Genomic DNA, 12,132 nt, shown 5'->3' on the forward strand with positions numbered 1-12,132 from the left:
CTGACTGAAGTCAAGATGATGCAAAGCAATGCTCACTCTTTACTTCTACCATTATATAATAACGAATCAAGATCAAACACTATTTTTAATTTAGGAAATCAGGGTGTGAGCTAAACATAGTCTGGAGCTGTAGATGTAAACTCAGCACACATAGAAACTGAAGAGAGCTTCTGGAATCTGGGACAACCTGCAAGAAGAATTTTATTTTATTTTACTGAAACAGAGCATGGATTAGGCCCTTCTAGCCCTTTGAGTCGCACAGCCCTGCAATTCCCGCATCAACCCTAGCCCAATCACAAATAGCAAAGACCAACAGTCACGGAGAGAAGGTAGAAAACTCCTTTACTGGCAGCAGTGGGAATTGAACCCAGGCCACTGGGACTGTAAAGTGTTGTGCTAACCACTATGCTATTGTGATACCCCGAAGAATCTCACTGAAATCAAAGCGCATCAAGTTTTTATACTTTTTAAGTGCAAAAAAAAACAGCAGGCAATCAAATACAATTTCAGGTGTTACAACCTGTATAGTTCTCTTCAGTGATACTGGGTGTAGACATGCGTTTCCAGGAATCTAGAATGGGTGTATACCTCAACTGACACCACCTCTGCACATCCAAACACCTTTACATAAACATTATGAGGAATGTTTATAATTCTTCCCTATTTTTTTTCCCCATTACAATTGTCACCAGTTTTCAAATTGTATGGGCAAGTATGGGGTAAATTTGGAAGTAGTACGGAATCTGCAATTTCATCTGAACAGCCCTCTATTTCACATGCTTAATGAACCCAGCCCAAGGACTCTGTAAGCCTGCCCTATTCTTCTTTGAATTCTAATGGTCGGGGAGGGTATGCGTGAAGACCCACATTCTGCGTTTTAGGAATAGTTTCTTCCCCTCTGCCATCAGATTTCAGAACGGTCCATTATTTCATTATTTGTCTGTTTTTTTTACTTAATGTAATTTCTAATCATGCTCGGTACTGCTGCCACAAAACAACAAATTTCACAATGTATGTCAGTAATATTAAACCTGATTTTGACTCCAGAATTGCTTTAATATGCAAACAGCTTTCACCTGCTGCGGCTTTATTGGAAAACGACTTCAGCACAAAAAAACTCAGCAATCATCGTGGTGTGTGGACCCTTTTTTGTGCATTGTCCTGAATATAATTTTATATTTGAGAATAACGTCAATCATAATCAAACAATGCTGACAGCAGTCAATAGCCTCAATTCAATACAAAGCACATATCCTCCTGAGACCCAGAATCCAACTTTCATGGATTTTGTGATCTGGTCATTTTCACTCAGTCAGCCAGAGGATTCAGTCAAGATGCACAGAACGACCATTGCTGATGTAAAAAGCAGCAGAGCAAGACACTACATCCAGAAAGATGTTCAGTTTAGAAAGGGGGCAGGAGATCCAGTCTCCTGAGCAGACTGACACAGGGAAATTCTGCATAATTTGACAGAGGGCAGATCTGCAAATATTATTGGTATTCTGTACCTTTCAGTACCAGATCGTCCCGCACAACATACTGAAGGCTCAGGGATAGCTTGACTTGGAGGCTTAGTGATGAAGTGATCAGATTACTAGCAGATAAAAATCCACTACTGATTGGATTAAATTAAGGAATTATAGAGAAATTACTTGAGAGAGAGTAAATTAGATACCAGCAAATAACAGATAACAGTAACAAAACAGAAAGGGAACCATAACAAACAACATATAGAAGCAGCTGCTATTTGTATAATTGAATATGCAGGGCTATATCTATCAGAACATTAAAGCGACACCAAGTGATCAGGCAATAAATATAACAGTAATTAACACCACTTAAGATAGCTGAACCAGAGCAATGCCATTCTAGAGTTGTAAATGCAACTTAAGTATTGTTTAAATCAGCCACAATGCTCCATCCAGTTCGTCTGACACTAGCCACGTGTGGCTATCTGGGACTTTAGAAATGTTTAACTGCTTATTTAATCAATACAAACTAAAGGGCTAGCCTCTCAAAGTCCAACCCTACATCCCCATTGTGAAGAAACAGGCAAGGCCGGCCAACAGGGCTCTCATGAGCCAATCCCCTGTACAATGGATACAACAGATTATAGAAACATTGATGAACTCCACCCATACCATCAACATTGGACAATGAAGACGGAAGAAGAAGATTAAGGGCTAGTCAATCACAGTGCCTGCATGCGTATGTTAACTGTATGTAAAGTGGTAAGATATCAAGTCTACAAGTGAATTTTTTATTCATTACACATATTACTTCCCTGGTTAATGCTTACTATTTATCTGCTAGAAAGCTGTGCGACAATAGTGGGGTCATCAGTAATACTGGAGAGAGCAAACAGATTACCATCAACTGGAAGTACTACTCCAGGTCATCAGAGTGATGAACAAGGTTATTAAAGGCAAAGTGGGAAAGTTGTTCACACATGCAGGATTTGGAGTTCCTGTCTCGAGTCATTGCATAGGAGAGTGCAAGTTCTTTTCAAAGTGAATACAACAGGTCTTTCAGTGGAAACAGTAGATATACAGAATTACTCTGGTTGACTGATGTGGGAGATAACTTAAAAGCAGTGTGGAAGAACTGAACCGATGCTTCTTTTTTTCTCTAAAAGTCTGACTCATACACACAAGGGCTTTCCTGTTAAACAGACCAGATATAATAACGTTAACTATTAAGTAGATGTACTCTAGAAACTGCTGATATCAAGCATAAATTTTTGCCTCATCCCCAACAACTTACAAAATTAAATATTGAGGCTGGTTAAAGCAACGATTGTGCTTCTAGAGAAGAAGTTATTGAGCTGATTTTGTAAATATCCTCACAACTGAAGCTTAGAAAGTCAATTTACATCGATCTGAATGGGATATTTTATAAACTAAAGCGTAATTTGAACTTGGAATTTGTTTCTGCTTCAACACTTAAAGATTATATAAAGTGCCAAACCAGAAGTGGCATTGCTTACAAATGTATCTCTTTTGATCCCTATTTTTTGCACAATTGAATAGGATTTTCCAAGTGTAACATCAAATTACACTCCAGACATTCATGAGTAGCTTTTGGGACTATTTGCAGGCCAGCTACCTTTGCACAGAAGAATCTGCATTTTTGTTTACAAAAATCCATAGCAAATTATATTCACGATGGAATTATGATAATGGAATCCAATGGAAAGGAAAATAAGTAATTGTCTTCAGACCAGACTGTGTACTTGTTAGCATGGGCATGATGGGCTGAAGAGCCTACTTCTACACCGTATGACATAGTAAATATGAAGTTCTCGATGAATAGGACTGGTAAAAACAGTAAGCAAAAATCAAATCTTTCACATTTCTAGAATTAAAAAAGATAACTTAATTCCTCAGCTCCTTCTGACATTTAAGCAGCTGGATTAATGTGAGTTTATTTTCAACTTCACAAGCTGCATTACACAACTGATTCTACTAGGAACACAGCCATTTTTCTGGTTCCGTCAATTGTCCAGGGTCACTTTATATTTTACCATCAGCCCTTGAAGATCAGTAAGATTAAAAGGTTTAAATTAGAAAGTGAGACTTCGGAATTTTTCCCTGTACATTTCAGAGGATAGAATTCAGCCATAAACACTGCAACTTATCTCCAAGTGCGTGCCCTCAAAACACATTAAAAGAGGCATAAGAAATCTCATTTGAAAGGAAACAGTTTTAATGAATACAAAACATAGCTGGGAGCAATAAAATTTATTCTTATAACAAATGGCTTGTTAATATTGCTTGGTCATTTCTTCAGCTCAAAATATACAGAGTTTCAGTACAAACTAAGAGTTCGACAATATTTCTACCAGTATCAGTTATTTTGATTTCCCTGTGGGAAGAAACAGGAAATTCTAAACCTCATAGTTAGGCTCAATTTATAGACAGTTTATGTTTATGTGGCAGACTATTCTTTTTGGTTGAGTAGTTTGCCACATAAAGAGCCTACTAACCCAAAAAGAAAAACGACAAAATTAAATCAGGAAGAAGGGCTAAGATGGTAATAATTTACAACGGAATGCAATGTTCTGAACATTTAGATACTCCCATAAACACTGTCATCACTCAGATATAATTTGCAACATATTCAAACAGTGCCAGGTAAGGTCCTATTTAAGTTCATTTGTCCTCTAGTCCTGTTTAGTTCTGGAATACTATTCAAATTCCCTGAGGCTTGTTTTACTGCCTCATCCTTACTAGATTTTAATTTGCAAGGGATATTTTTAATTACTTAATTCTATATATTCAGGGTAGATATTTGCACTCAAGTGTCAAAACTGTGACTCAAACCCACAATCTTGTGGCTCAGAGGAGCTTGTTACTAACAGAGTCACTGCTGACACAACAATGAGGAGCCGTTTTTAAATATACCAACTTGAAACAGTATTCCCTTTGGTAAATTACATTGCCTCCAACTGGTATGCAAAATCAAGTTTAAAAAAGACTAAGAAAACCAATGCTGTAGCCATGTTTTTCACAAACACACCAGATGCTTCATCTCCAGCTGGTATGATAGCTACAAGGCCAAAGATCATTAACAAAAGAAAATGAAACATTTTCCAGCTGCTGTTTTTTTTAACAGAGTTGATAAACATAATTGCCGAAGATTTACTGAGGCTTAATTTACATCAACAATTAAAAAGGCCATAATTCAGATAGTGTCATATATCTATGATAAGTTAAACTCCCAGAAATATATGCCCACATCAGGAATGAAAGCCTGGGATAGGGACATATCTGAATTGGGATAAGTCTTAGACTGGGATGCAATTTGGGATAATACTGCCAGTGCTTCGAAAAACCCAAATTTTCAGTATATACACTTGAAATTTTGTCATAGAGCATATCTAACACCAAGAATTAGACATCAAATGGGACTGGCTCCTGACTCATATTGCTCATCTTGCCCCCACGGAACCGTTGGCTCTTTTATACATGTTGTATGAGAATGTCCAGGGGTTTCTGGTTTGTGGGGGAAGGTTATCAGTACTCTTACAGAACTAACGGGGGTACAATTACCAATGGACCCCATTGTACATCTTCTAAATGATGACTCCCACCTTTCCCTTACGGAAAAAACGCACAGTCTGGCTGGCAGGCCTGACTGCAGCTAAGAAGATTGTAGTCCAGCGTTGGAAACCTCCCCATGATATTTCAAGTACTCACTGGCTTCAGAGCTTTTTGGACATTTCTTACCTGGAATTATCATCAGCAAGAGTAAATGATGCACAACCAAACACAATCTTAATGTGGACAAATTTGATATCTAACTTAAAAGATCTTCTGTTAAAATAGGAATGCTTTGTCTGTGTATGCACTACTATTCAGTTGGTTGGTGGAGGGGAGAGGGGTAGAGAGAGGGGTGGGGATGAGGGTTGGGGGGTGGCTGGGTTAAACAGTCAAAATGTAATCAGCAACTGATTGTATTGAATGTAATTTGTTGGTGTTGCAATAAAAATCAGTGATTAAAAAAAAGGCCATAATACCACAAGACATACTAGTAGGATTGGGCCATTCAGCCCATCAAGACTGTTCCACCATTCCATCATGGCTGATTTATTATCCCTCCCAACCTCTTTCTCTTAGCCTCTCTCCATAACCTTTGATGCCCTGATTAATCAAGAACCTATCAACCTCTGCTTTAAATATACGCAATGATTTGGCTTCGAAGGCCACTTGTGGTAATAAATTCCACAGACTCACTACCCTTTGCTAAAGCAATTCTTCCCCATCTCTGTTCTAAGTGGATGTCCCTCTATTCTAAGGTTGTGCTCTCTGGTCGTAGATCTCCCCACTATAGGAAACAGCCTCTTCACACTCCACATTCACACTATCTAGGCCTTTCAATATTCTACAGGTTCAGTGAGATCCCTTCTCATTCTTCAAAATGGCAATAAGTACAGGCCCAAGTAACAAATACTCAAGAAAACAACCTCTCCCTCTATATCACAAATATAAAGGAGCTTGTTGTGGACTATAGGAGGAATGTAGACAGGCTAACCCCTATTGACATCAATGGATCTGGGGTTGAGAGGGTGAACAGCTTAAATATCACCGAGGACCTCACATGTCTGTACAGTACCTCTTTCACCTCAGATGGTTGAAGAAGTTTGGTATGGGCCCCAAAATCCTAAGAACTTTCTACAGGGGCACAAATGAGAGGATGCTGACTGGCTGCATCACTGCCTGGTATGCGAACTGTACTTCCCTCAACTGCAGGACTCTGCAGAGAGTGGTGCGGACAGCCCAACGCATCTGCAGATGTGAACTTACCACTATTCAGGACATTTACAGGTGTGTAAAAAGGGCCTGAAGGATCATTGGGGGCCTGAGTCACCCTACCACAAACTGTTCCAGCTGCTACCATCCAGGAAAACGGTACCGCAGCATAAAAGCCAGGACCAACAGGCTCCTGGCCAGCTCCTTCCACCAGGCCATCAGACTGATTAATTCATGCTGACATAACTATATTTCTATGTTATACTGACTGTCCTGTTGCACATATTATTTATTATAAATTACTATAAATTGCACATTGCACACTTAGACGGAGATGTAATGTAAAGATTTTTACTCCATGTATATGAAGGATGTAAGTAATAAAGGTCAATTCAATTCAATTCCAAGCAGAACTACTCCCTAGTATTGTTCAAGTGCTGGCCTAGCTCCCATGATCATATCTCTGGAATGGTACTTAAACCCATTGCTTTCTGATTCAAGTGCATGAAATATTTCAACTGTGCCAAGTAAGATACTTATAAAGTTGAAAACAAAAGATGCACCTTTAAAATAGGGGTTAAAGTACACCCATATCTCCTGGCACAGTTACCCATCCTTTAAACTATGTGGCTGTATAGCTATGTGCATCTCCAATGTCATCTTCAAAATTGCTGACAACGCTACTGTTGTTGGATGAATCACAGCTGGAGATGAGTTAACTTAACGGAGTGAGACAGGTCGCCTGGCTGAGTGGCGCCACAAAGAGAATCTCTCACTCAGCGCCAGTAAACTGTTGACTGCAGGAAGGGGAAGCAGAGCAAACGTGTAACAATCAGCCCACGTTGGGGTTCTGGCGGGGGACAGAGGCAGCAGCTTAATCCCCAGCTGTTAACGTATCAGATGATCTGTTTTGGGCCCAGCACATAGATGCCAGCATCTTTGCTTTCTTAGGAGATTAAGGAGGTTTGGCATGTCACTGAACACTCTAACAAAAATTTCTACAAACGTACATTAACTGACTGGTTGCATCATGGTCTAGTATGGCAATTCAAATGTTGCAGAGACTAGTGGTCTCTGCTCAATACACCATAGGCACATCCCTCCACATCACTGGTAGTATGTACAGAAGGTGCTGCCTCAAAAAGGCAACATCCATTATACGCATCACCAAACATCCCCGCTACCCGGGCTGCCCTATCTTTCAATAGCTCCCACCAGGCAGGAGGTACAGAACCAGAAGTCCCAACACCACCTGGTTCAAGAATTCAACCATTTGGATGAACTAACACTGCAGTTCAGCTGCACTCAAATGGATTTTTTTGTTGTAATTGTGTTTTGTAAAAATTATTTCATTAGCTTACATTCTTCATGTGAATGTTGCTTATATGAAGCCACTTGCCTATGTTTTCCACTGCACTTGTGCATACGTGACATTGTGCATGTGACAATAAACATGATATTGACCAAAATCAAATCAACCATACGTGGATACAACCAAACAAACAGCGTTCCGCTGGGGCTAAAGTGCAAAACGTACACAGCACATGAAAATAACAAGCAGAAAGTCATGAAAAAATATATCAATATAGTCCAAGAACGTGAGTGACATGTCCTGCAAAATGATGATACGGTTCATCGCAATCCTGTTATTCACCCTATCGAACACTGGGAGGCAGTGGCCAGCCCCTAACCGAGCACGGATGCCACGCTACGCCACCTCTGACGTCTCCTCACCTGGGATGCAGCAGCAGGCAAGCCTGTGGCCTGAGGCCAATATCTCAGTACCACCGAGGCCACGCAGCTCCCACACCACCACCAAACAAGGGAAACAGACCTTATCAACGTCCAACAGGGTCTTGCAATTGCAAGAGAAATGTCCAAGACGATCACCCATGGCTGCACTGCAGGCTGTCTCTGTACACCAACTCCGATGCCTTCGAGTAGCAGGCAGCAACACGGTTTGCACCCATTTCCTCCGAACCCAGTCCGGCTCTTCCCATCAATGATCAGCTTGCTGATGCAATAGACCTGCTGTAACCAAAGTTCTTGGAGTCCAGAACAGTCTTGCAATCATAAAAAATTGAATTAAACTGACTTTACTTCTTACATACTTCGCATATGTAAGCCGTAAAAGTCTTTATGTTACGTCTCTATCTGAATATTTATAGTAATTTGTAATAAATAGTATGTACAACACAACACAACACAGCTATACAATAGTATAGCTTAGAAATACAATTGCGTCAGTGTGAATTAATCAGTCTGATGGCCTGGTGGAAGCTGTCCTGGAGCCTGTTGGCCCTGGTCTTAATGCTGCAGTACGGTTTAACAAAGAAACACATTTGACAAAGGGAAAAAAAACACCTCTGGTTGGCCCCCAAGATACCGCTGCGTCCCACCATCTTACAGGAAGATAAACTGTACTTGGCCTTGACTTCCGCTACATAACACTGCAGCTGACCAAATGAGGAAAATATGTTAATATTTTGGGCATGAATAAGAGCACCAAGTGTTGATAGAATAGCCACACTGAAAAGATTAGTGGAAAGAAACAGAAAAAGTAAACTTTAATAAATAATGAATACTGGAGCTATTGTACCCACATCATAACTGTCTTTTTGGACAATTCATTCACTCCTCCTTGCACAATACATGCAGTGCATATAAAACATTGAATAAAAGTTTAGTTATTTAGTCAATTAATTAATTAATTCCAAGTCTAATAACACAACAAAGGCCAATTTCAGAAGAGATCTTTTTAATAGCAACTATCAGTTCGTGTGTTTAATAAAATAAATTTATATTCACTCAAACAATGGTTCTGCATGTTGTCAACACATTAGCTCATTGAAGTATTTAAAGTAAGTTCAAATCTGGCAAGGCTCAAAATTAGAGGTTAATAATTTTCATTTGCACCCACAATGCACGTATCAGATAACGCTTCATAAAACATTTAGGAAGGTGATTTTGACATTTTTGAAATCTTTAGAGAAATACACTCTTTTGCAGCAGTATCTAGGAAACTAACTAAAATATAGACTGAAGAAACAAAATATTCATGTTAAGCACTTGTTTGTTAAACAAAATGTAGTTCCCAATAAAACAGTTCTCTACCAAGAGAAGCATATTTATCTTTTCAGAAAAAAAAGTTAACTGTTGACTTGAACTACTTGTAAAACAAAGAGTTAAATTCTAAAATTCTAAAGGGATTGGACAGGCTAGATGCAGGAAGATTGTTCCTGATGTTGGGGAAGTCCAGAACGAGGGGTCACAGTTTAAGGATAAAGGGGAAGCCTTTTAGGACCAAGATGAGGAGAAACTTCTTCACACAGAGAGTGGTGAATCTGTGGAGTTCTCTGCCACAGGAAACAGTTGAGGCCAGTTCATTGGCTATATTTAAGAGGGAGTTAGATATGGCCCTTGTGGCTAAAGGGATCGGGGGTATGGAGAAAAAGCAGGTACAGGGTTCTGAGTTGGATGATCAGCCATGATCATACTGAATGGCAGTGCAGGCTCAAAGGGCCGAATGGCCTACTCCTGCACCTATTTTCTATGTTTCTATGTTTACACTACTGCTTTTGAAAGACACAAATATCTGCCCTCAATGGGTACAACATAACATTTTAAAGTACTTGCTACACACCTTTCATCAGAGTTTTCACCTTTAAGTAATGGCTCACAGGAAACCTTCTGGGATGGAATGCTTTTAAATGGAAAGAAATAAAGTACATATGATGAGATTATAATTTTGAGTCCCAGTCATGCGATTTGAGAGCATGCAGTGCATGACAGAGACAGTTCTGCTTATCGCTTTATGTGAAGTCCGCATAAAACCGGGGATGAAAAGTCCTCAAAGATGTAACGTGGAGACAAAAAAAGCATTACAGAGAAATGCCTCTTTGTTACACTAGCGTCTCAAATCATATAGCTACACTACAAAATTGTATTCTCATCATATCTGCAAGACAGACTGAAACTTTGTTTTTCAAATTAAATCAGCCCAAATCCTATTCATACTCCCTCAATATAAAATTACATACAGTTTAATGAAGTTAGTTCATATAAATCAACTATAATATGGCTTTGAACATTCAGCATTTAAAAGCAATCTCTGCAGCAAAACATTTGTTCTTCTAGCAATGGCCCAGATACCTTTCAAGAACAAGACACACATGCACTGATCGCAATTCAACCACTTGGTAAGGAGATCAAGAGAGGAAGTGAGCAATCATCAGCTTCAGGAGCTCTGTGACAAATGGAGAACTGAAAACAGAATGAGTAATGGCCAGAGATGGTCGAAAGCGCTGTCTTAAGCAATCCAGGGTAAAGGACTGTTAGGCTAAAAGGGGAAGTGCACACATGCAATAATTTAGAAGCCCTTAGAGTTCAAAGTTCAAAAAGTTCCAAGCAAAGTTTGCACTTTGATAATAAGTACATATATACATCACAAAATACAACCCTGAGATTGGGAACACAAATTTCTAAAATGGAAATATGGAGGTTGTTTAGGGAGCACAGGCAGGGGTTTCTGAATAGGTTTGTCACATTCAGGCAGAAAAAGGACGGCAGGGTGAAGGAACAATAGTTGACAAGAGAAGTGGAACATCTGATCAAGAGGAAGAAGAAAGCATACTTAAGATTTAGGTAGCAAAGATCAGACAGAGCTCGAGAGTTATAAGGTAGCCAGGAAGGAGCTAAAGAAGGGACTTAGGAGAGCTAGAAGGGGACGTGAGAAGGCCTTGGCAAGTATGACCAGAGTGAAGGTAGGACCAATCAGGAAACATGCCCAGAGTCAGAGGAAGAAGGGAAGGTCCTTAATGAATACATCACTTCAGGATTTACAAGTGATAAGAAATCTGACAAACATGAGACACAGGCTAATATGCTGGAACATATCGAGGTTAAGTAACATAATGTACAGGTACTTCTGAAAAAGTGTTGGGCGGAATGTACCATAGGTTACTACGGGAATTGTGGAAAAAGACTGCTACGCCATTGGTAATGATCTTTGTGTCCTCACTGGCCACAGAAGGTGTACCAGAAGATTGGAGGATGGCAAATGTTATTCCTTTGTTCAAGAAAAATAATAAGGTTAATTCTGGAAATTATAGACCAGTAAGTCTTAGATCAGTGGTGGGCAAACTATTGGGAGAGGTCAGAAATGGGATTCACGAACAATTGGAAAAATATAGTCTGATTATGGATAATCAGCCTAGTTTTGTAAGGGGGAGGTCGTGCCTCATGGGCCTGATGGACTTTTTCGAGGAAGTGACAAAACAAACTTATGAAGATAGAGTGGTGGAGTAGTGTACATGGATTTTATAGCTATATACAGTATATGGATTCTACAAGGTTCCCCAAGGTAGGCTCATTCAGAAAATCAGGAGGCATGGTATCCAGGGAAACTTGGCTACATGGATTTGTAATTGGCTTGGCCAATGAATAAGAGGATGGTAGTAGATGGAATGTATTCTGCCTGGAGGTCAGTGACTAGTATGCTCAGCAGGGGTTTGTTTTGGAATCCCTGCTCTGTCATTTTCATAAACAACTTTATGAGGAAATGGAAGGGTGGGTTAGCATGTTTTGTAGATGACAGGAAAGTTAGCAGAGTTGTAGATAGTGTAGAAGATTGTCATAGGTTACAATCGCACATTGTTGGGATGTAGAGCTGTGATCAGAAGTGGCAGATGGAGTTCTATATGAAGAAGTGAGAAGTGATTCACTCTGGTAGGTCAAACCTAAAGGCAGACTGCAGAGTTAATGGCAGGTCTCTTAGAAGTATGGAGGAACAGAGGGAACTTGGGAGTCCACATCCATAAATTTCAAAGGTGCCGTGCTAGCTGATAGGGCAGCTGAGAAGGAATATGGTGTATTGGTCGTC

The 12,132-nt window shown here is 39.8% G+C and overlaps 1 protein-coding gene across 1 annotated transcript in view; it reads right to left on the bottom strand.

The window, feature by feature from the left end:
* Positions 1-12,132, bottom strand: part of mlxip (MLX interacting protein) — an 84,949-nt gene that overhangs the window by 56,794 nt on the left and 16,023 nt on the right.

Source organism: Hemitrygon akajei, chromosome 14, assembly GCF_048418815.1.
Source record: "Hemitrygon akajei chromosome 14, sHemAka1.3, whole genome shotgun sequence".
In the NCBI taxonomy this organism is placed as follows: Eukaryota; Metazoa; Chordata; class Chondrichthyes; order Myliobatiformes; family Dasyatidae; genus Hemitrygon; species Hemitrygon akajei.